We start from the raw sequence: 26,531 nt of genomic DNA on the forward strand, positions 1-26,531 counted from the left end.
ATTGTTCCTTAATGCCTGGCCTATGTCAATCGTGTACGTGTGACGTGTTGAACAGCTGGGCAAATTCAAAGGCCACCTTCACTTAGTCTTTCCTTGGTGAGCGGTAGAGATGCTCAGTAGTATTAGCCGCCTATCACATCAGCAGTATGTGTACAGCAAGGAGCTGGTTATGACACGTGATTCATAGACTCAAAGATGCTAAGGCCAGAAGGGACCATTGTGACCATTAGCCCCTCCATGATTAAATACCCTCACAGTTCACAACTGTCATCTCATTTCCAGTGTAAGGATTGGCCTACACTGAAATTTGCCCTGGAAAATCCACACCCCTGAGAGATGTCTCTTTGCCGACCTAACCCCTGAAAGAATTCTTCTGTCTGCCCAGCTAGCATCTTTCAGTTAGATGAATTATCTACAGTCATAGGAAACTCCTGGCTGTTGCTATAGCGAGTGTCTACACTGAGGCGCTGAAGTGGTGAAAGCACAGATATCCCCTACATTCATCAAGCTCTAGTTTCTAGCCACTGAATCTTGTTCTGCCTCAATATAGTAGATTAAAGTGCCTTGTACTCTCAGATATTTCTCCCTAGGGAGGTATACATAGATGGCGATTAAGCCATTTCTTTACCTTCTCTCCCTTAACCTATATCGGTCAAATCTCGCACTGAAAGGCTGGTGTTCCAGTTCCTAAATCAAAACCAAATTTGTTGAAGTGTTTTTTGTTGTTATTATTTGAGGGGGAGGGAGTTGTAAGAAAAAAACCTGGATTTATTTGAAAACCAAACCTGTTGAGGAAAATTTCATTTGATACATTTTTCATTTTTTAAAAGCCATGACAAGTAATTTCAGGAAATCTGCCAAATCTTTTGATATTTTTCGGTTCAAAATCAGGCCCGCTTTCTCTCCTTGTTCTATTTTCCATACACACATTCAAATTTCCCGCTACAAAGGTGTGGGAGAAAGAAGTGTAAATAAAAAAAAGAGAGGAAAGAAACACGTTCTACTTTTGAACTTTCTCTTTGTATGAAAGAAAGACACACAAGGAACATTTTGCCTGTTTCTCCAGGGGGAAACAATGAAAAAGGGACAAATATGTTTTTTCTCTTCATTTTCTATTACTTTAAAAAAAAATCTCCCTTTTTCCCCCACTGGAAAGCAGCAGGGAAAGTAGTTTTCCTCCCTCAGAAGGCCTTCTGTGGGTGTGCAGGACAGGAATGGAGGTGGGAAGGGTGTGTTGGTGACTGGGATCACAGCACAAAAATGCTGTAGAGATTATGGCCAGTGCTGCAGGCATAAATTAGTCAGGCTCTGCCCCCTAAAGGTATGTAAATTACACAAGGAGCCTCTCCAGACCCAAGCCAACTCAGGATCAGGAGGGTGCAAATATGGCTTAAAGCTGCATTAGCCCTTTGGCTGTGAGTTCTCTTCTGAATCTTGTATGAGGTGCAACACAGAATGTGTCTTTATCCTAGCTATGAGACGGCATATTTGGCTGTATTAAGAGTCACTTGTCCTCATTATTATTTTTTGCCCCCAGTCGGGAAAAGAGTTAAGAAGTGGGGAGAGTAAAAAAAATAAACAACAGGTGAAAGTGGGATTTTCTTTGAGAAATTTCAAAAGACACAGATAGGCGTCAAGGGAGTTTACAAAAGCACCTGGACGTTTTACTCCAATTGAACTCAAACTGTTATCAGTTGAAAAGAAGATTGCCTTATGTTCACAGTCCTACTGGCTGGGGCAATTATAAGCAGAGATTGACAGTACGACTCCTGCATGTGCCACACTCGACTCCTTCCTCTGGTGTGGCCAGGACCCATATCAAAATGGTTCTGGGAAACATCCTCGCTGAGCTAAAAATGCAATGTTTCAGGTCAGCTCAACAACCATATGCCAGTGTGGGGCGAACGGACCTGAAATGAATTATTTTGCTTCAGTCTTCGTGGCATAAAATCAAAACTTTTTGACATTTAAGCTTTCCCGTGGAAACCTGTTTTGGCAGAAACTGCATATTCCACTGAAAAATCAGTTGGGTGAAAAATTTCTGACCAGCCCTAGATAATACCCTAAAAACAGGATGGATAAAAATTGTTTTTACAAACCCCAGATTTTTAAAGTTTAGACTGGATTTTTTTCATTTAAACTAAATACAAGCGGGGGTTAAATAAAAACCTATTTAAAATGTAATTTGAAATTATGCCAATGTATATTAAGATATAAATGCCGTATAATCGATTCAAATCATTTAAATTAAAAAATATCAAACAGTGCATTCTTTTGGCCATGTTCATAAGAAAGTCCAGTGACTGAAATGGCAGAAGTCACTGGCAAAGGCTTGAAAAGTCAGAAAAATTTGATTCTGTGTCCAGGGGAACTAGTCTCCCTCACACACAGTACATGAGACACTAAGGCCCTACCACTCCTACACAGACCACGTCTACACTTACTGCACTGGCAATCGATCTTCCGGTGTTCAATTTAGCTGGTCTAGTACATGGAGGATGCCCCCAGTCGGTGCCAGAACTACTTGATTCGTGAGGAGTAAGGGAAGCCAATGGGAGCGTTTGCTCCTGATGACCTCCCGCTGTGGAGACGGATCCAAGTTCATCTTAAGATACGTCAACTTCAGCTATATTATTTACAGACCTTCTGGTCTAGTATAGACCTGGCCATGGTGTTCATAAGGAGCTAAACCCACCATCACACACACACACACACACACACACACACACACACACACACACACACACACACAGTCTATTGCTGTGTCTAGACTACATCCCTCTGTCTGTACTTTTTGAGGAGTACAGGATCTTTCAAAAAAACCTGCCGTTTTCGAAAGAACTGCATCTAGACCACAGTTTTACTTTCGAAATGGTGCTTGTTCAAAAGAGCGCCAGGATGTGATTATGCAAATGAAGCGTGGGATATTTAAATCCCCGCTTCATTTGCACTTTCGGAATGCCTCATTTACATCCTTCTGCAGAGGGATGTAGTTTAGACACAGCGTATGAGAATTTAGAGCCCTACTGTCTCCACCTTCCTACCTCCTTCCCCGGAATGTAGAACCCTAGAAGTGTAGGTCTGGAAGAAAGTTGAGGCAGGGTCAAGTAAATGTTGACCAACCTTGACATGTGTTTGTCCAGCCTATTCTTCAAAACTTCCAGTGATACGTCACCCTTAGTAGCTTAGTCCAGATTTTAACAAATCTTATTGTTAGAAAAGCTTTTTCCTAATGCCTAACCTAAATCACCCTGACTGCAGATTAAGTCCATACCTCATTCTATCTTCAGTGGACATGAAGAACAATTGATCACCCCCCTCTTTACAACAGCCTTTAGCATATTTGAAAACCGTGACCAGCGTCTCCCTCCTTCTTCTTTTCTCACAACTAAACCTGCCCCCTTTTTTAACCTCTCATCATAAGTTAGATTTGCTAAACCTTTATTCATTTTTGTTGCTCTCCTCTTGTGGCAGCTTATCCACACCTTTCCAGAACTGAGTACAGTACGACAAGTATCTCCCACACCCTATGTACAACACCCCTGTTAAGACAGCCCAGAATTATAGAAGTCTTTTTTTGCAACTGCATCACACTGTTGACTCATTCAGTTTGGGATCCACTATGCCCTCTCTCCCCCGATTCTTTTCAGTAGTATGACCTAGTTACTCCCCATTCTGTAGTCACGCATTTGATTTTTCCTTCATAAGTTGAGTACTTTGCAGTTGTCTTTATTGTCTTTCATCTTGTTCATTTCAGACCAGTTCTCCAATTTGACAAGGTTGTTTGAATTCTAACCCTGTCCTCCAGAATTCTTCCAGTGCTTCCCATCTGCAAATTGTACAAGCTTATTTTCCAATTAAGGAATAAAAATATTGAGCAGTACCAAGCCCAGGACTGATCACTGTGGTAATCCACTAGCTATGCCCTCCCAGTTGGACAGGGAACCATTGATAACAACTTTTTGAGTATCAACTTTCAACCAGGTACATATCAACTGTGATAAACTGCTAAATTGTATCATACCACTTAGCCACTAGGTAGAGCTGTGTATAATGTATTTAGTTTGAGCTCACAATACCCATTATTGACAGTTCATTAACATATTGTATTGTTAACAAATCTCTGGTGCCTCTGTTTGGGTAGGAAGCTTTGTATCCACTCACATTCTGGTACAAAAACTTGACCTGAAACCTACCACGGCCATGACATGGTGTCAGAAGTAAACTAATACCAGAGGAGAATAGAAACAGAAGGAAATTGGCAACAGAAGGAAATTGCCAGCCTCCAGGATCAACCTCAGCAACATGCCACTCTTCCGTGCCACTGAGAACTTCAGTTTTGGTAGATTTACAGGATGGACTAACTAGAAACAATATTTTGCAAGATTCTGCATTGCAAACGAATTCCACAAGAAAACTGAAGACCTTCACGTATGCTCTTGAATTCATGCTATGGGAAAGCAGGCCCAACAAACCTTTTCACATGCCTAACGACAGTCACCTAGACGACGATGCAAGAGTTCTAGCTACGCAAGAGGCACATTTTACACCTCTGACAAATGTGGGTTTTGAAAGAACACGTTTTCACCAGACAATTCAGGAACCAAGAGAAAATGCTGAATCTTTTATAACAGCTTTGCATGCATTGGCTGAACTCTGTGATTTGGGGACTGCAAAACATCAGAATATCAGAGACAGATGGGTTATAAACAAGAACCTTTACAAATAAAAACAGATTTAACCAGGACTAGTGAGTGGGCTGCATGAGTGGCTCTCCTTCACCTCAGTGGGCCACATGACCGGGGTGCACAATCTGTAGCCACTGCTCTCTAGGGTTCCTTGTCTGCCCCCAGGCCTCTCTTGTGCACTGGGACACTGGAGCCCTGCACTTCCTATTTCTCCCTTTCCCTCCCAGCACTTTCAGAGAGCCATGAATCACGGACTCACACTCTGTCCCCACTCTTTCCCCTCCTTTCCAGAGCTTGAACAGCTGTGAACTGCTGATTCGGGGCATTCAAGCTTTTGAAGGGAGGAGGGGAGTGGGAATGGAGCATGAATCTGAGCATGGGTCTTACCCATGAAAGCTTCTGCCCTAATAAATCTGTTAGTCTGTAAGGTGCCTCCAGACTCCTTGTTTTTTCCTTCGAGTTAGGAACACCTCGGGAACGGATGCCATTTGCAACCTGGCAAATAGTTGTAACTCTGAACAAAATGGTATAGTGGTCCTTCCAAAAGTTTACAACTGAACATTGACTTAATGCCGCTTTGAAAACTTACTATTCAGAAGAAAAACGCTGCTTTTAGCCATTTTTATTTAAATGAAACGAACAAACCAGTTGCCTTACCTTTACCTTGTCAAAAAAAAATTCTTAAACTTGTCCTTTTGTAAAGTAGTTTGCCTTTGATTTAATAGGGTACTGTATTATATTCACTCTTCTTTTTCTCTCTCTACTTCTGCTGCCTGATTGCATACTTCTGGTTCCAAATGAGGTGTGCGGTAGGCTGATCAGTTTGTAACTCTGGTGTTCAGAGCTCTGAGGTTCTACTATACAGGTTGAACCTCTCTAATCCAGCAACATATGTGGTCTGGCATGATTTTAATTAGCTGGATATCCACTGATCATGAGTGTGGACAGGTTTCCTGTGGGCCCATAAAGTTGGTTTACAGCCACCAGTCCTGGCTCTGTATTCTGTGCTGTTATTTAGCACTAATTTACACCTAAATGTCTTCTCAGAGCCCAGTAAGCAGTGGAAGTGTTGGTGATGCCGCTAGACAATATTGATCTCCCGTGGTCTGGCAAATTCTCTGGTTTGGCACCGGTCGGGTCCTGAGGGTGCTGGATTAGAGAGGTCCAACCTGCACTTGAAAGACATAAGATGTCACAGGGTTGCTGAGTAACTGAAGTGCCCTTTTGCTCACTTTGGTATTACAGAACAACTAGTGATGGACAATGGACCACAACTCACTACAACATATTTCAAACAAATATGATTTTGATTATATTACTAGCAGCCCATATTACCCACAGGCTAAGGGAGAGGCTGAGAGAGCTGTGCAGAACACCAAGAAAATCCTACAGCCAGAAGATCCATTCCTTGATCCTCAGAGTTACAGATCAACATGAATAGCTGGATATAACACAGCAAAACTCCTGATGGGAAGACAACTCAGATCTACAGTTCCAAAGCTGAAACACAACCTATTTTCAAGATCATCAGAATTAAAGAGGAGCCCAATCAGATAAAAAGACAAAAAAGAGTTTGCAAACACTTTCATAACAGGCATGGCTCCATTTCAGAACTGCCAAGTCTAGACGCTGGTGACCATGTTCATGTCAAACTGGACAAGAAAAAAGAACTCATCACTGAGATCAAATGTCATTGGGACTGAATATGAATAGAATGCTGTTGACTTCAAGTGTGTGTTGCTTAGAAAGAAAAATTTGCAGAGCAAACTGTACAGATGGTCGACGCAAAACAAGAAGACAGCTTAAAGCTTCCAAACTGACCACCGCCGCAAATTTCAACTAAAAAACAGCAAGATGACCAAGTGGTTGCGAATTTGTGTTACATAATTTAGAGATACTTACCAGACTGATCCACACTGAAACTTTAAAGAGAGCATGATCATGTAAATTATGTAAAACATACAGGGTTAGAGGTGATGGAATGCTAATCTGTGTTATACCATTCAGCCACTAGATGGCAACATATAGAACATATTTCAGAAGAGCCATTCCTGGCAGTACATTAACGGCTCCTACAGCAAATATCTCTGGGGAGTCTCTAGGATGGAAGCTCTGTAGCCAGCTCATATCTGGTACCTGCAACCTACTGTGTACAAGGTGTAAGTGACACCTACCTTATTCTCATCAACTAGAGAAATGTGGGTCTCGATGAAATGATTGTATAATGTGTGACTTTGTCAAAAGCCTTACTAAAATCAAGGTCTATCACATCTCCAGCTGCCCCCTGTCCACTAGTCCAGTAACCCTGTCAAAGAAAGAACAAAATTGGGTTGCTTTGGCATAATTTATTCATCACAAATCCATTTTAGCAATGCTTTATAACGCGAATACCCTCTAGGTGCTTACAAACTGACTATTCAGTCATTTGTTCCAGTGTCTTTCCCGGCATCAAAATTAAGCTGACTGGTCAAAAATCCCCTCGTTCCTCTTTGTAAAATTAGATCTTGGTTTGCCTGTCTCCCATACTAGGACCTCACCCGTCCTCCATGTGTTCTCAAAGATAACTGTCCCAAAACTGCTTGAACTAGTTGCTCAAGTACCCACGGGTGAATTTCCTCAGGCCCTGCTGAGTTGAATACATCTAATTTATCTAAATAATCATTACTGGTTCCCTCCCTTTTGGGGCTTGCATTTCTGCCCCCTTGCTAGTATTAATTGTGTTGAGTATCTGGTCACTCATCAGCCATTTTAGAGAAGACTGAAGCAATACAGACATTAAACACCTCTGCCTTCTTGAATGTCACCAGTTATTTGCTCTCTCTCCTCACTCGAGAACCTGCATGTTACGTCTTCTTTCTTTTGCTCCTAATGTAATTAAATAACTTCTTCTTTCTGGCCTTTCATGGCCCTTGATGGGTCTGACTCATATTGTACCTTTCTGACTTTCTCCCTATATGCTTCTTCTTAGCTATTTCTTCACTTTTTAATAGGATTTTGATTTTCATTCAAGAGCTCTTGATGAAGCTATAATGGCCTCTTCCTCTCTTTCCTTTGAATCGGGGAAGGTTACAGCTGTGCTTGTGCCATTTGCCAGTACTTCTGACATCTTTTTCTTTTGGATTTTCTTCCCCATTGGACCTTACCCACCCGTTCTCTCAGTTTGTTAGCATGCTTTTTTGAAGTCTACTGTCTTTATTCTACCACGCTCATTCCTTTCTTTCCTTGGAATCATGAAACCTGCTATTTCAGAATCACTTTCACCCAATTTACCTACCAAGTCACGGCCAGTTCCTCCCTCTTGGACAAAATCAAGTTGTAAATGGCTGTCTTCCTGGTCCCCTCGTCCACCTATTCTGGAACAAAAGAGCAGCTCCCGGTACCTTCCAAGAACTTCCAGGAATGTTGTGTTTCACCATATTACATTTCCGACAGATGTCTGGCTCGCTGAAGTCCCCCCTTCCCTTTCTACCTGGATGTGCATTTTTATATTTCTTTCGTTTTCTCTAGCAATGCCTCGTGCCCCTCCTCTTCCTGATTGGCTGGTCTATAACTGATCCTGACCATGACCACCTGGTTCTCCCTTCTCTGCCCCGTTCATCTTCACCAGCTCTCCTTCTGGACTGCAGACCTTGGGTAGCTACTCTTGAACTCTAACATGATACCTCCTGCCTTTCTATCCTGCCAGTCCTTCCTGAACACGCTGTACCATGCTCCTCCCCTCCAGTATTCCAGGCATGAGAGTGTTCCCACCAAGTCTCCGTGACACCAATTGCCATCTCATGGACTAGCACTTCCAGTTCTTCCTACTTAGTCGCCTTACTCCTTCCGTTTGTATATAGATGTTTCCCCTCCAGATGCCCACGCAGGCCCTGGGGAGCTAGTGCCTAGGATCACACACCCATTCCCTGGGGAGGCTCCCGCCACCCCAGGCCATGAGAGACACACGCAGTCCATGAGGCTCTAGGACCCAACCTCCCCCCCAACGCGCACACAGTCTCCCTGTATGGGATTCAGGAAGGGGGGAGGCCGAAACCAAACCAACAAAGTTCCTCATGTACCTTTGAGGAAGGTCTCCAAGCCAAAGCCCCCCACCCCACCCCACCGCCGGCAGAGCTCCTCGTTCCTTCCTGGTTCTAGCAGGCAGACTGGCTTTCCCCTTCCCCTCTGTATTAGGTCAGGGAGAAGGTGCTTACCCCAGCTCATAAAGCCCTTGCCTCTGAGCCACCTAAGTTATAGTCCAAAAAACAACCATCCCTAGGGATGTCAGGGATAATGACCTGGGACCTGCATCGTGGCTTCTCCACCCTGCTCAGCTTTCTTCTCCCGCTCAGACAGGCCACCCAGGAGGATTACTTGTCTGCCTGATGGTACTTTCCTCACTAGCCCCGAAAAGAGTGGGTCCCCCTGCTCCCCTCCCGCACTCCGTGAGATCAGGCACTGAGCCCTGCCTAGGGCTCTTTTAAAGATGCTTTTGGAATCCGGCGTGGCGTTTTTACCTTTAATAACAGGCAGAGGTGAAAGCAAGCGGGCGCGCCCTGGTGCCCAGGCCCAGCAAAGCCAGCAGGGAGCTATTTAAAGCACTACTAGGAACCCGGCTTGCAATAGGACCATACCTGTAAGGAAATGTTATGTTACTTTCACTGCTGAATTGACAAATACCTAATGGATGGAGGCTCCAAGCCAGCAAGCTGAGAATCAGCGTTTCATGAGGAAAGGGGTCACAGATACGTATTTTGGTGGCTGAGAATTCTGCCTGGCTCGCTTGCTTGGATGTGGTTTGTCAGGGGTGACATTTCAATATGAAATTCCATTGCGTTCATAGGTTTTAATGCACTTCCTCAGCGTTTCCCCCTGTGCCAAGTCTCTGGGTTTGCCATGAGAGACGGAACATAGACTCAGACACCAGAGACTCATCTTCCAATCATCTTTGATCAAGAAGAAGAACGGAACAGATTTCTATTATGTAACTTAATTGGCTTCCCTCGATTTGTGTAAACACTGCCGGGGACTGCAAGGGTTCCCACACAGCTCTCTTGAGCCCTCCTCTCCTTTCCCTGCAGCGTCCTATTATTCCAGTTCAAATTGCAGTAACTGCATAGCTCCCGGGAGAGAACACGATGTTTGGTTTGGTTTGTGAGTTTACTTAACATGTAGACTAGCACTTCATTTTCCGTCTCAACTGGGGACCCGGCAGACATGTGCTCCGTATATTGATAAGTACATCTCAGTTTGAAACATTTCTCTAGAATAAATTTCACATTTACTTTCACCCCTGCGTCATCAAATCTGACACGTTTTTTTGTAATCTGTGGCGTTAATGGGGCTACCGTCAGGGGTAACGAAAGCTGGTTTGAATCTGCCCTCAGAACAGCTTTTTTTTTTTTTTGCCGCCCACTAATATGCTTTGCACATCTCTCGTTTTTATTTATGCGGGCTATTTCCACTTGCACATTTTAGGAGCCAATGGACATTTGAATAAGTTATCAAAACAGTGTGCCTTTGCTCTGCCATTTAAAGCAGCACTCCTAGCCACTCAGCGTGAACACCTACATGACTGGAAACCTACAGGACTCTATTGTTGTGAAGGTTATTGTGTCCTGAGGAACAATTTGGTCGAGTCAGGACATGGCAGCTAATGATTAATACCCTGCGATTATCATGGTTGTACCAAAACCCATTGTTTACCTCAGTTTTGTGGTTTACAAGCTGTACAGAGGCAGTGGAAACCAAAGGCAGGTTATACAGTCATTCCAGGCAAACCACACCTTAGCATTCTTCTGAGCAGGGCAGGCTGGGAGTAAATGCGGGGGCTCCTAATGCCAAGGTAGAAAGTCCTCAACACTGTTACGTGCCGTGTGCGTCAGAATCCGAGCAAAGCTAATTTAAGGCCAAATCCTGACTCCACTTTGGGCTGAGAGGGCTCGGTACCAAAGGGTACGTCTACACAGCAGCGTTATTTCGGAATAACTGACATTACTCTGAAATAAGATCGTGTGCGGCTACACTACCAGCCTTTATTTCAAAATAAAGTCAAGCTAGTGGACTTCTTACTCCAACTCCTGGTAACCCCCATTTCACAAGGAGTAAGGGAAGTCAGAGGAAAAGTGTTCTTCTTTCCACTTCCTGCTGTGTAGACAGTGCCAAAAACCGAATTAAGCTATTTCAACTTCAGCTACGCAGTTGACATAGCTGAAGTTGCGTAGCTTAATTCGACTTTTGCCCTTCTGTGTAGATGTACCCGAAGATATTTGGCTCCTAAAAGGTGGGGGAGAGGAAGGGTCTCTGTTTTCAGGCTATTTAAACCCATTCTTGGTTTCCTGAGTGTGAAATGGATATGTGCATATGTTCACAAATGGAGGAGAATCTGTTGCTGAGAAAACATATGAGGGGGCAAACGGGTTAAGCTCAGACTTTTGTGACGTGGCAAAATGTTGTTCATCTAACCCCAGGAGCAAACCGACAATACTCAGAAAAGAAGAAGGGTGTGTTTGGGATTAAGGTGAAACCGAAAAAGAAAACACGTCCAAAGATGTGAAAGAAAAGACAAGCTGCCTTGGAACATAAGAACATAAGAACGGCCGTATTGGGTCAGACCAAAAGTCCATCTAGCCCAGTAACCTGTCTGCTGACAGTGGCCAGCACCAGGTGCCCCGGAAGGGGTGGACTGAAGACAACGATCAAGCGATTTGTCTTGTGCCATCCATCTCCACCTTCTGGCAAACAGAGGCCAGGGACACAATTCCTACCCCCTGGCTAATCGCCTTTTATGGACCTAACCTCCATGAATTTATCTAGCTTCTCTTTAAACTTTGTTATAGTCCTAGCCTTCACAGCCTCCTCTGGCAAGGAGTTCCACAGGTTGACTATGCGCTGTGTGAAAAAGAACTTTCGCTTATTAGTTTTAAACCTGCTACCCATTAATTTAATTTGGTGTCCTCTAGTTCTTATATTATGGGAACTAATGAATAACTCTTCTTTATTCACCCTCTCCACACCACTCATGATTTTATAGACCTCTATCATATCACCCCTCAGTCTCCTCTTTTCCAAACTGAAAAATCCCAGCCTCTCTTCATATAGGACCAGTTCCAAACCCCTAATCATTTTAGTTGCCCTTTTCTGAACCTTTTCCAAGGCCAAAATATCTTGTTGGAGTTGTTGAGAGTGGCTACTTGGTGAGCTCAAAAATTGGTTGTTTCTATGGGTTGATTTTAATATGTCCACCACTGTAACATCTGGGCTCTTTCCCTAGTTCCAGACAAGTGGTATCCTGCTATGTAAGCAGCCGTCCTTTGTCTTTTTGCTGGGTATGTATCTGATGCACTAACTTCTCCACAACAATAACACGCCTGCCCTCTTTTTGACATCGTTCTGCTCATTTGGGGCAAGGAAGGAGTCTCTTTAGTAACAAAACGCCAACAATAGCCCACTACTAGAGATTAATTCTTCATGTCTTTCTGCGCGACCATTTCTGCCAAGACACTCCCGTAGGAGTTTCAACAGTTCACCCCATAGTAAATGTCCTGCAGTTTGTAATATCAGATAACGAATCATATCTCGATCTGTTTTAATGGCACAAACTTTACTCTTTCCCCAGAATTTCTTCAACATTCACTTCCACACCCGGTCTGTATGCATGGGACATAAATTAGTTGCATGTATTGATCTATTAGCCCAGAAGTCGTCACTTGGATTAAAGTTAGCTTCCTGTAAAAAAACCCCACTTTCTCTAGAAAAATGGAGTGCACGCTGTGTTACTGAAAGGTGCGGGTGACTGGGGGTGACGAGCCCTGCCGCCCACCATCACAAGAAATCCCATTACATAGTCACACTCATAACATTGTCCATCTCCTTTCTTAATACTAGAGATCCAGGGGCCTCTTCTGGCTTTCATTTCTATGACTCAAGTAGTTTGCACCCACTACGCCAGGTGGGAGGCTGTTCAGAACCTCCCCCTCGGATGGATAGAAACTTTCCTTTCATGTCAGCCGCAGTTTGTTCATGGCTGGTTTATCCCCATTTGTTCTTGGGCCCACATTGTCCTGTCGCTTGGGGGGCTCCTCTCCCCGCTGGGTGTTCACCCCGTGGATATGTAGACAGCAGTCAGAGCCCCTCCACGTGCCACTGTACTTGGTGGCAAGGTGTGATATGAGGGGGAACCCAGGCATGCCCACTACACTGGGACGGGGCCCCTTTACTGCCTCTTGTTCCCCTGGGCCACTTCCCCTGTAACCCTGCACCTTCCTGGGCCATATAACAAGGCCACAGCCTGGCAGGTATCAGGCTGAAGCCTCTGTTTCTAGCCCCCTGAGCCTGCCCCGTACTGCTCTCTCTCCTCAAAGCGCTTCTCAGGGAATGGCCCTGCACCCTCCCGGCTCAGAACCGACCTGCCTCTCTCCTTATATAGAGGGCTGCCCCAGCAAGCTGCTCTCTGATTGGCTGCTGAAAAGCCCTTCCTTGATTGGCCAGGGCTCTGTGTAGCCTCCCCTCCCCCAGCCTGCTTTAACTCCTTCCGGCCAGTATGAGGCAGAAGATGTTTGCTTGAGGCAAAGGATCAGCTGGAGGTCCCAGGGTGCAGCTGTGCAGGGATCCGGACCAGGACTCAGGGGAACCAATGAAACAACATTATTTGCTGCATTTAAACGTCGCCCTGCGGGAGGAGAAGCTGTGACCAATGCTCAGGCTTTCCCTACTCAGGGAGGATCAGGGCATGAGGCATTTGGGGAGTGTAATGGGACCCCACAGTTTGTTCATGGCCAGCACAGCTCTTCAGTCCCCTCCCGGGGCCCCCCTCGACCACCCAGCACCAGTCCCCACCCGTGCACAGCCTCCTCTGCACCTCTGCCCCCATACAGCTCCAGGTCCGTCCCCATCCCCCAGCATATGGGGCTGGCCTCGGATACTTTGCGCACAGATGGGACATCAAACAACTCGCACGCTCAGGCACACAGAGACCTGGAATATCTCTCATGCTAAAACTGCGTCCGTGAGGACATCCTCCTCGTTGAGCATCTGAGCAAGCAGGCTCTGAACAAACCCCAGAGCTTATGCAGCTGAATTTGTTCCATTTGGAAATATCACAGACGTGAAACAAAGTGTGTCCCCCATAGATCTATACCCGCCACCCCTCTCATGAGAATCTCCATTCTCCCGTTTCTGAATCCCCAGCAAGAGACATAGCTGTTTAGTGCTATGGGAGTCAATACGCTGACTGCAGATTCCCACAGAATTTTTCTCACTACCCAGGCAAATGAATCAACAGTTTAAATCTGGCACAAACCGTGAGGAAGGGTCTTTATGAAGCGGAGACTTGCCCCACGAGTAGCACAAATATAGCACAGATGGGTTCCACTCTGAAATCTAGCTGGAAATTACAGGCTGAAATTGCTAGCTTCCTGAAACTAGAATTCATAGCAACTAAAAGCAGTTTTGCAGCTCATGGCCCATTGAATTACCATTCTGATCCCAGCTTCTACGTTTGGGTGGACGTGGGGGGGTTAAGACAGAGAAATTACTGTGTTTTGGCAACTATAGAGATATGTTAAAGTTGGTTTTAAAAGTGGGAAACTGGAAAATCAGAGAAAGATCTTTAAAAAGTATTTTAGTAAAAGTCACCCAGAGGAATAACTTTTTACTCAAATGCAGCCAAACGCATTGAAATGCCTCCTCTTTGATCTCAGTTTGCCCAGTGGGTCCTATTGAAGGGTGTGCCGCAACACAAAGCTTGTATAAACTCTCCAGAAGAACATCAATGTAAGTATCGCCCGGCAGTTAAGTTATGATGCCTGTAAAGCAATTTTCACAGTCAGAGAAGTGCAATTGTATTTTCCAGCCCATTAATCAGCAGCCCAACAAAGCTACTGCAAATCTTAGCTTGCTTAAGACCCAGGGAAGGGGGCTTAGAGAGATCGAACACGAATCTTTTTCTCCTCCTGAAAATCTCTCTGCCTCTTAACTTTGTATATTTCGCAAATCCCTCCCAACGGCTGAAACCAAAGCCACCCATTATTAAGAAGAAAATGTAGTGCTTGTTTATTCAAGGCGCTTTTAACATTCCTCCCCACCTATTGTTCAACATGCATGGGAGGAATTCTAAACTGCAATTTCAAGACAATCGGGCCCACATATTTGTTCTGGTCTCTCTCTTTAGTAATTAAAGGGGACCTCTAACCACACAAACATCTGTCACAGTGCCAACGGAGAAAAGGTTTTATGACCTTTTTATAGAGACTCTTACAGTGTGAAAGTGGCGGCTTGAAAGGAAATCTGCACAATGCACAAACTGGCTTGAAAACTTCTCTACAACAGTATTTATTTATGGGAAGGCTCCTCTGTGCCGCTTGGAGCCGCAGGGCTCTGAGTGTCTCCCCAAATATGACCGAATGTTTCCTCAGCCCCCCAAAGATCAGATTTGGCCTAATTTTCAAGCTGCTCTGAACATCGAGGAATATACATGTTTCTTATCCAAGTCTCTTGGGACAGGACCCATGGGCTGGAAATTAGATTGTCCCTTCACTTCCTTTTTCAGCCAGTACAAACACAACTTCTCATGGCCTGTGGGCACTTCCCCTGTCTTCTAAGCTTGCCAGATGCTTTCAACAAAAATCCTGAACATGGCAAACGTGATTGAGCAAAAAAAAAAAAAAAAAAAATCACTGAGCCTTTAAAAGGCCCCCGCACTACTCCTTATTCCCCCGCCCCCACCAGAGGGAAACAAGAAATATTTTCTGTTGTTTTTTTTACCGGTCGGGGGACCCAAATACCGAACTCTTCGGGCGAAAACCAGACACGTGGCAACCCTACTGCCTTCAGAGGAGCAATCGAGCTGTGACAGGGAAACAAAATGCCCAGTGTGAGGAACAGCTACAGACTGTTCCAAAATCATCCAAGGTGGGAGGTGAACTCATGAACCTTTGAACTCAGGGGAGCCGACAGCCACGCCGGGTCCTTGGACAAGGTGCGGGGGGAGGGAGGAGAAGAGGCAGCTCCATGCTCCTGAAAGGGCCAGAGCCTTGGGTAGAAGGGGCAGGACCAAGAACCTCTGTGTCGTTTGGAGCGTGCCATGCCAGTCCAAAGTTTGTTGGACTTTTTCACCGCAAGGTGAGCCCGTGAGGCAGAGAACACGGCCCATCACACTCTGGGGTGGTTGTTTTCCTCATGGTCATAGGCTAAGGTGTGCAGCCTTTTCCCAAATAAATGCCAGATTTCTTTCCCCTTGTTATCACAAGTTTCTTTTCTACACATAGGCTCGGTGCTTGCGAGAGGGGAAATATCGCCTCCTGGAGGCACCCAAGGGTGCTGTGTATTTTCCCCAGGTTACTAGGGGGAGGGCTGGTGGCAATTCTGTGGTGTGGGGTTAAAAAGAAACTCCTGAATATTGAGCCTGGGGCTTGTCACTGCTGATTCCCTGTAGCAAAAAGTTACATATTAAAAATAGAGTGTCTCCTCCCCAACATTACAGCGGTGATTCTTCTGAGTGGAGAATGGAGCTGAGAAGTTCTAAGTAAATTGGCTAATTAATTTTGAGTGCCACGGAATTTAAAAATAGGTCTTCCCAGGTGTTTTTCTCCCAGAATCAGACCTTGTCCCTGTTTATCTTAATCAAGGAATAAGATGTACTCTTCGAATAGCCGCTCTGGTTAAAAGTCTCTACAGACTTGTGCATGGGCTACAGATTTCTTTAGGTGTGATGGGCATTTGTTGCTGTTATTTGTCATCGCAGAAAGGTGTTTCCATCAATAGAGGCTAAGGAGTCATGTTCTACTTCCGAGAACTTCACAAGGGACTGGCCTTGCTCATAGAGGACTGCCATCTGCTGTTGTCTTGCATGGGACTAGAATTGCCTTCTGTCCCTAACAAAATATAAATCCAGCCCTCTATGTACCTAGCCCGCGCAGTGCTCCTCTCTGACTCCGGACACCACAGGGAGCCACACGCTTCTCAAGGGCCAGTTTGGCGTCACTTCTACTGGACACATTCGGTGGTGTCGGCCGTTCCGAAAGCCAGCATCGTAAATGATCTTGTCCGGTAGAACTGATTAGAGAAGGCAGGCAGCCAAGGGGCTTGTGGAGAGGGGATTATCTAAGCTAATGGAGCGGTGCAAAGCAGGCTGCAGGCCCCTGGTAAAGTCACAGTCGGCACGGCAGTGAGCCGAAAGGTTCTAGGAACGGGAGGTAAGGTCAGTTGCAGGAATTGCTGAACTGGGTATTGGTTGGTGAGTTGCAACGCCATGAGGTAGCCTCCTTTTCTTGGATATTGTTTAACTGGGGGGTCACTGCAAGAGCCGGGGGCCAGAAGGAGTAAGCTTTGTGGCAAAGCTGCCACCCCCATCTTCTCCTAGGACTCCGGATCCATCGTGACATTTCTGGGCCTTCATCGTCCTGAACCAGAGAGATGTCCTACATCACGTACCCCTGCAGCAGAACAGCACCTGGGCTGGGAAACTTGGAATCCTGCAGGCACCCCCTCTCCCCATCTGTCAATTTCTTTTCCCACCTGATCACCCCCAGTTCCGGTCTCTCCCTTTGCCTCTGTCTTGTGAGCCCCCCAGACAGCTGCCCCTTTTGCAACAGCGCAGGGAGGCCATGAATGGAGAAAGAACACAAACCAACGCCCCCCGCATCTCCCACTGGTACACATCACTTGCCAGGACTCTGAGCACCGGAGCTGATCGTGTGGCTTCCAGCAGCGAGACTGCGAGTGGGAGACAGAAGCCGTGGTTGGTGTTTTTGGATTGGTGTTCTTGCTGTCTGTTCGTTCTCCCTTTGTTTGTCCTGATCTTGTTTCATCTTAAAGAAATCAGGATCCAATTCCAACAACAACAACAGAACCAGCCCTCCTCAGTGGAAGTTTGCTCTTTTCTCCCAGAAAGCCAGTTGATGTTTTCTTTAATTCCCCCTAAAAACACTGTCCAGCCAGGACAGCCCCCAGAACAGGCGCTATGCAGCTAAAGGGAATGGGAGTCAGCGCATTGTTACCGGGAGTGCCAAGCATAACGTTCAGCGTTCCAAAGGCTTTAACAGGTTCCTTCTTTTCCTGCGTGTGCAGTCGCAGTTTATAAAGAGTTTTCATGGGGCTGGCTCTGATGGGATTGGTCACAAAACCCAGATCACACTGAGCTGCTTAATGGTGTAAGGTGAACCAGAAGGGCTTGCTGACCCAAGATGCCCCCTTGCCCTCGTCCTGAGCCGGCATTGCCCAAGAACTCCCCGGTTCCCGGAGCAGAGCAGCAGCTTACAACTCCCTAGCGGGAGACGCAGATCCTGGCTCTGAGATTCGATTTCCTCCAGGGAAGCCAAAGGTAGGAGCGAGGGAAAGCATGGCATTCAGCTCACGAAGAATTCCGTATGAGCCCTTGGGTGCTGGGACGTCCTTATTTCTAGCTCATTGCCGCTGTAGGAAGCGCAAAGCAGAAATCTGAACGACAGAAATAACGGGCATAAAACTCTGTACCCTTAGACGACGTCTGCACTCGGAGCTGGAGGTGCAAGTCCCAGCTTGCAGAGAGGTACCCGCACTCGCTCTGCTTCGGCTAGCACGCTAACAACAGACGTCTCAGAGGGGCAGCCATGGTAGTCCGTAATTTTAAAGCCATCGAGCAGGCCTGTGGCACCTTAGAGACTAACATATGTTACAGCATGAACTTCCGTGGGTAAACCCGCCTCCTCACGAACGCTCGTGATAGGATATATGTATCAGTCGAAGGTGCCACAGGACTGATTGCTCATTGTTTTTAAAAACAGAAGTTCAACCAAGTGGCAGCCCAGGCTAGCTGCCCGAGTGCACACCCAGACGGGCTAGGTAGCTATGTCCTCAAGCCGCTAACCGGGCTGCGCTGTTATTTTTGGAGCAGAGCTAGTGTAATCCACACACCTTCTGGGGGTGGTGCACTGTCCCAGCCCCGCACTGAGACCACGTACAGAGAGAGCAACGAGTCCGCTCAACGGCCTTCACGGAGAGCCGGCTGGCTTTTAGCGCCTGCGGGAGAGGCTCACAAAGTTCCAGAGGTCCCAGGTTCGGTTCCGCCTGTTGGCGCTACACTCACACAGGACCAGGCGCACCTAGATCCAACTGCAGATGCAGCCTATGGTATCTTCAGTGCAGGGAGATGAACGCACACGGTGCCCAATGCACAGGGTGAGAAGAATTCTGCCCCCAGCGACACACGTGCCAAACGTTTCCTGAGCAGAAAGCGACTCGCTCCTCTCGGCATCCACAGCCCTCCTTCATCACTCGCTTTTCCCCAGTCTTAACCGAGACCCAACACGTCCCATGCCAGCCTCCACGTGGAGAACCTACCAGATGCCTCAGAACTTTGGGACCAATATGTGCCTTTTAAATTAGCCTGGGCACAGAAGCGTCGCATATTTGCCATGTAAAAAAGAAAGTCAGTTGTAAACCACAGAGATGCTCATTCACTTTTTCTCAAAGGGTCAGTCTCAACTTATGTATCTACAATCCATTCATTAATTTCCTGCAAACTTTCCAGAGGAAAGCTACTAACACTCAAGAGTAGCCACATGACATTTTAGGCTAGAGGTTTTCCATCCACATTTACAGATACAGTGAAAGTAGAAAGTACAGGTTGAACCTCTCCAGTCCAGCACCCTCGGGACCTGACTGGGGCTGAACCAGAGAATTTGCCAGACCGCGGGAGGTCAATATTGTCTAGCAGCATTACCAACACTTCCACTGCTTAGTGGGCTGTTAGAAGACATTTAGGAGTAAATTCAAGCTAATTCACAGCACAGAACACAGAGCCAGGACTGGTGGCTGTAAACCAAACATATAGAACTTGGGAAACTTGGCCACATCCAGGATAAGTGGACATCTGGCTACCGAATCCTGCCGGACCACGGATGTTGCTGGACCAGAGAGTGCCGGATTAGAGAGGTTCAGCCTGACGGAGCCCTGATTTCAATCTCAGCTCAGAGAGACTAGGATTTTCCCATACTATATTAGTAGCTGTCCATATTCTGTCCGGGTAGAGACCCTTTGGGCTGTCCAGCCTGGCCTAGCTCCCCACGCTTGTGCACAGGATCCCAGGGAGGAAATAACAATCCATTCCCCTTTATGCATTGCCTTTGTTCCACCGCACATTCAACGCCTACGCAACTGTATTCCGTCATCCTTCTCCGCTCTCACCGCACTTCCCCCAGTGCCTTCAAATCGCCCTGATGTCTTGTCCCCCTTCATTTCCTTCTCCCACTCGGCCCGCTCTGCTTCCTAGCACCCTACTCCTAGGCCCACTTCTACGCCATGTTGTGTCGGTTACAAAGACTCACTTCCTTCCACAATGCCCCCGAGCAGTGAGCCTTGGAGCACTGAGCGGACAGCCCCATGGGAGGTCAGTCGAGATAATCACAATGATCCCATCTCGCCCTGGAATCTATTCATTTTTGAGCCAACAGCGATAACATGACAACCAGCGCAGCGTGCTTCCCCTCTGGGTTCCAAGGCTGGGATGGCTCCCCGCTGGGTCCCTCACACCGCGCCGGGCTGGTGTTGACTCCACGATAGAACCTCAGGGTGTTTACAATCGGGGAGACTACCCGGGGGGGGGGGGGGGGGAAGGGAGTGTCTACTCTGGCTCGGGCCACAAACAAGCTGAGCATTTTTCAACTTCTTCAGACTGGGTTCAGAGCTCCCGGCGGGGTGCCAAGCTCAGCTCATGGGAACCTCGCCACTTCAAACCTGGGGTGTTCGGGGTTGACAGACAGACGATCAGAGGGCGACAAGGTGCCGCCCACAAACGCACCCAGGTGGTGGGGGGGGTGAACTTGAGGTCGTAAAGAAGTGGTTTGAACTTGGCGAAGAGAGTTAATACATCAGCCCCACCATCGGGGCTGACTTGTTTGAAATAATCTGGTCGGTGTAATTGACTGGGAGATCTCCAGCAGGTCCTGAGCACGAGGCCCGGGCACCGTGAGGGGTCACACAGGTTGTCCACCTGAGCTAGAGTAGAATTACAGCCTCCCCAGAGTAATTACCATCCTTCCCATTCAGTAGGCTCTCCTGATGCTAGCACAGTGGGATTCATTCAGTCCTAGGACACCCGGGAGAGTTGCTCAGCCATCTGCTGAGGCTACGTCTGGAATACGGAGTTTTTCCAGGATACCGGAGATATCCTAGAAAAACTCCACCACATCCAGGGAACTCGTCTGTTCTTCCGCTTTTTTTTTTTTTTTTTTTTTTTAGAAGAGCAGACACGCTCTTTCGGAAGCCCTGTCTTTCTTGTGCCATGAGGAAGAAGGATTCTTCTGAAAGAGGAGGTTTTGCTGACAGTTGGCCCAGCATAGATGGGCCAAATTTTGGAAAAGCCTCTTCCGACAAAACTATCGGAAAAAGGTACGCAAATTGCGAGAAAACATGGTAGTCTAGACGTGACCTGGGTCACAGCAACTGCATCCACCAAGTGCTGGCAGATGCGCGTGACTTTGGGTGAACTGAAAACGATCAGAGGGTCCATTTAAAAAAAAAAATCCAGACAAAATGATCTGAGTCAACCTGCACAAAAATCACCTGGTGCAGAAATCAGCCTGAACTGACTTTCTGGCGAGGTTTCCCTCCTCCCTGCACTCAGCTAGCTCAGATATACTAATGTCATGGGATGCCGCGTTATTTCAGCGCCCCCGTTCCCGGAGTGAGCAGCAGCCAGGAAGATCAGAGGTGCCGAAAGATGAATGACACCAGCAACAGTGAGAGAAAGAGAAATGGACTGCATCCAGCCCCACAGAAGAGACATAACTTGTGTTCAGTTTGAGTTTCCGGCTAAGAGCCTGTCTGGTTCTAAGCTAGTTCCACTCACCCGCCTCTGTCGGATTTTTATTCCCCGGCCCTACAGTTGAATTCAGAATCCAACATGACAAACAGCTGGAACTGATTAGCCTCTCTGCACATGATCAGCCTATCTTTCAAAGTCAGTGTGTTGGTCTGTTCGTCGGAACAGCCAAAGACTGCACACCCTAAATATTACAGACACCGACTCGCCCTGACAGCAGTGTGATCCGGACCGAAACGAGGGTAAATGGGCATTGCCTACATCAGCCATTTAGAATGAACCCTGCTACCCCATGGTAACAATAACAAGTGGCGTTCATGTGGACAGTGAGACTCGGGAGGTTCAGAAAGGACATCCGCACCTGTGCTAGGGCTATGGGAAAGAAAAGCCTCTCTGATCAACTCCTTCATCCCATAACTGCATTCAAATCCACACTAGGGAGGGTCCTCACCCTGAATCCTCCAGGCAAACAACACCGTTCCCAACCGTTCTGAAAGTTCTGACGTGGCTTGGGGGACGTGCCAGTCAGCTTCTGTCTCCTGCAGGAGCCAAACGGCCCACGCTGAACATCCCAGATTTCAAACTCCGATTCAGATTTTACAACCTTGGCATCTTTATCTCCTCCTTTCCTCGGTCACTAGAGGACTAGTCTCGCTCATGCAAGACAACGCTCAGACCAAACTCATTTTGCAAGCGGTTTCAGCCTGAGCATCTGAGTGCAAATCACCTTTAAGAAATGGTCATGTTAAAAACAAAATAACCTCTGAAACAGAGCGGAGGCTGCGCTTCTCAGACAATGCATGCAAAGTTCCTTCACTTAAGCAGGAAAGATGCTTCCAGAGGAATCGCAATGCAAGTCCCTTTCTCCTCCATGACACACACTTCTATTTTGTCTGTGCCCACCAAACTGCAAGAGTCCGATCCGGATTGGGTCAGGTGGTAAAAGAACCAGACTCTCTTGGGTTCAAGGAGATCCTCCGCTTCCTGCTCCTCCCCATTGCCGCCACTTCACTGCCATATTTGTGCTGCATCCAGAGGGAGTGGACCTGCCACGGAATGCCTCCTACTCTACAGTGCACACACAGTGCAGCAGGGGGTGACAGACTGCAGAAGGGCATGCAGCCACAGTCTCATCAACCCTGGGCAGGAAGCTGCAACAATTAAAAATCAGGGGAACAGTCACAGATGGGTCAGAAAACACCACAACCCTCTTGGGCTCTGGTTGGCCGAACAGGCTAGGCACATAAGAGCGGCCAGACTGGGTCAGACCAAAGGTCCATCTAGCCAAGTGTCCTGTCTGCTGACAGTGGCCAATGCCAGGTGCCCCACAGGAAATAAACAGAACAAGGAATCACCACATGATCATCTCCTGTTGCCCATTCCTAGCTTATGGCAAAGAGAAGCTAGGTACACCATCCTGACTAAAAGTAATTGATGGACCTTTCCTCTATGAATTTATCGAGCTCTTTTTTGAACCCTGTTAATGCCCTTCACAACATCCTCTGGCGAGGAGTTCCACGGGTTGGACTGTGCATTCCATGAAGAATAACTTCCTTTTGTTTGTTTTAAACCTGCTGCCTATTAATTTCATTTGGTGACCCCTAGGCATGGCTCCTATGTCCATTTAGGACAGGGACCAGTTGCTATCAGATTGGACACATACAACTGCATCTCTCCTGTGTTTCCAGCTGCTGAACCCAGGGAGGCATTCCCTGACATGGCTTTGCTGCACGCTTCCACTGGCAAGTACTTCTGGAGCAGATGTAGCCTGTGCACAGAACTTGCTTGAACACAGCTGATGTGTTCTTCATTGAGGTTGGTTTAAAACAGGCATTTTACACACGGTGCCACCTCGTGGTGGAACGATATAATACAGCTTAACATTCCAGCATGTCTCCCCCTTTCCGTGCTACAGTCTCTCCATTTATAATACTTACGCTGTCACTATGTCTTTGAAGTTCAGTCCGTTAAGGGTCTCTGAATCATGCCAGCTTTCTCATGACACCACAACGGGGTCATCTGACCTCTTATAAGTACAACAACTGTCTGCAGTCCATTTGGAGTTCTCGAGTCATCTTGTTCAGGCATCTTCAGAGTGGGCTCTGTTGGACTCTCTACGGTTGGTCTCAATCACGTACGATCTGGGTGTCGAATTCTTTTTCTTTACAAGAGCTAGGGCTGTCCCTCCTTTGTCCCTGTCCAAACATGGGCACCAAGCTCTAGACTTGGCAGTTCTCTACATGAGTGATGTCTTGTGTCGGCATTCGTAATCTCTTTTAGCATTTTTATCCGAGTTGGCTGCTCTCTTCATGTCTGGCCACTTTGGAGAGAGAATCTTTTCCGAAGTTGGAGCAGTAGTTCTGAGTTCTCTTCCCAGGAGGAGTTGTTGCGTTGGACGGTATCCAGCAGCTGCTATTGGTGTTGTGAAACATGGAAGAGCAAAGAATGGATCTTCCTGCTGCAGCATTTTCTTGGCTGTCGACACTGCTCCCTTATCCACTTTTTCCATTTGCTTGTGGGTAATGTGGGCTGTTCGTAATATGATCAAACTCAGATTTGGTTTGGAATCACTGTGCTCCTGTGAATTGTTGCTCCACTATCCATCACTAGTTGCTTTGGAATACCAAAGAGTGCTTTGGAATACCCAAAAGTAGTGCACTCTAGTTTCTCACGAACACCGTGACACGTTATGTCTTTCAAGTGCATTACTTCAACATACCTAAAAAACTAGCGATATCCAGGGGTGTTGAAACACTTTTGATAGTGGGGAGGGGGATGCTGAGAGACATCGAACCAAATTGTAAACCCTATATCTCAGAGAAACTTCTTCAAACCAGGGGATATGGCAACCTCCTCTCTTCCAGCACCTATGGTGGTGTCTTCTGAATTCGCATACATCTACAACTAGTCTCTTCCAATGTCTGCTTGCTAGAGGTGTTGTTATTAAAGGTTCTTTGTGTTGCTGTGTTAGTTTTGTAACGGTCACTTGCAGGTACGTTATTTCTGTATGTCCTTGCTAATGTCCATCAGTCTGACTAGGCCATTCACGGCATTTCGTTAATCCTCAATGTCCTTCCTGGATAAGGGTTAGGACAGTGGTCCCCACAATGGTGCCCGTGGGGGCATTTGTGTGCACCCGCCAAGTGCTCGGGGCTGGCCTGGCCCCGGGCACGTGGCGCATGCATAGTGCCAGAGCCGGCCCCGGGCGCCTGGTGCACGGTGAGCGCCAGCCCCGGGAGCACCACAAATTGGCCGCCAGCACTCTGGCGCCCAGCAGGAGAACGGCCACGCCCCCTGGTGCCAGGCAGCCTCAAATGGTCGGGGACCACTGGGTTAGGAGATTCCCCCTCATTTCATTTGGAATTACGATTCAGTTGCCTTAATTTGTGATTCCATTTGACTTGCCTGCTTGTCCAGGAACCACAAAGTAATCTCTTTTCACTTCCTTAGTACCCTTTAGATACTTGGGCCAATTTCTCCAAATGTAACTTAGAACTTGCTGAAGTTGTATGTCTATTGAGAGTTTGCTTTTTGTAGCTGGAAGTAGTCTGTTTTCAGACACTGATGTGTACGTGCCCACAGCATCCGGGTATGCCGTAACACCACCTGGGAGCTCACAGAAGTAGAATTCAATGCTTGGTTCTGTTGAAGAGTGTCTGCTACCACCAGATGTTTCCCAGCAAAATAGGTAGAAATTGGGTTAAATCTCATTAACCTTAGGATAGACATGAGCATCTCAGTGGTGCTTGATCCCGGTCTTTTCCATTGATGAAGGTTATTATGATTTTGTTATCAGTATAAATGAATCCAGTCCATGAAGATAGCTGTAAAAGTTCTCACGTGCCCATTCACTTACCAGACACTCCTTTTCAATCTGTGCATATTGTTTGTCTGGCTCAGAGTGGGAGATTTTGCTTTCAAGGATGATGTTTACCAAGGCACCTAAACATTTCCAAAGAAAGATGGCAAAACTGCCTTTTTCTTATTGCAATAATATGTCACCTAGGCCAGAGCTGTTTGTGTCCTCACTGACCATTGTGGATTTCTACGTAACATGCTACTTGAGAACTGGAGTTGCTGAGATAATTTCTTCTGCCTTGTTGAAGACAATATCTTGTTTTGGCTTCCATTACCAAGACATTTGCAATTCATTTGATGGTTGTGTCACTGTAGAAATGTCTTGGAGGTTTTCACCAAAGTAACTACCATCCTAGTGTCTCTCTCAATTCTGGTACACTAATTTCGACATTCAATTCTTGAACTGCTTTTACTCGCTCAGCGCTAGAACTCATCCTGTTTATTGCTTGTCCTAGAAACTCCATTTGGGATAGGCAGTAAATACATTTTTTCTTGTTGAGTTTCAGTTCATACTGACTGATTAGGCTCAGAACTTCATTGAAGGTTTTGTTGTGTTCCTTCATCGGAGAGTCATGCGTCAACATGAACATCATCCATGAAAACTACAACTCCATTTGTATTAATAGTATCTTTGGAAAATATCAGGTGCACTGGCAATCCCAAAAAGTAATCTCCGAAAGCAAAATCTCCCAAAGGCTGTGACAAATGAAATCAGTTTAGAACTTTCTTTGGCTAAAGGAAATTGCCAGACTCCACTCAAAGCATCCAGCTTGAAAAATACTGTAGCTTCTTTCACTTTGGGGAGGAAGTCATCCAGTGTTGGGAAGATATATTTTCTTTCACAACTGCTTAATTGTTTTTTAAGATCCATATTTTTCCACCTGTCTTTATATGTAATGTACTAATGTTCTTATTGTAACACCATATGCATCTGTTCCTCCAAATTTTCTTTTCTTTTAATCTTGTCCCTCTACAAAATTGTGAAAGAAAATCTGCAATATAGAATTTTCTCTTCCTGGATTATATTTTAGTTTCCAATCATACCTTTGTAACTTTGAGATCATGGGCTGAAGTCTGAGGGGCGCAGAAGCGAGAGGTTTCTCAAGAATGTTCTCCAGAGGTTTGTGATTTGTTTCAACTCCTTTTTTGCAGCCATATAGGTAGTGATTAAATTTCAGACATTCAGTGACAGTAGCAAATAACTC

Source organism: Pelodiscus sinensis, chromosome 8 (genome assembly GCF_052426305.1).
Source record: "Pelodiscus sinensis isolate ZL-2025 chromosome 8, ASM5242630v1, whole genome shotgun sequence".
Classification (NCBI taxonomy): domain Eukaryota; kingdom Metazoa; phylum Chordata; order Testudines; family Trionychidae; genus Pelodiscus; species Pelodiscus sinensis.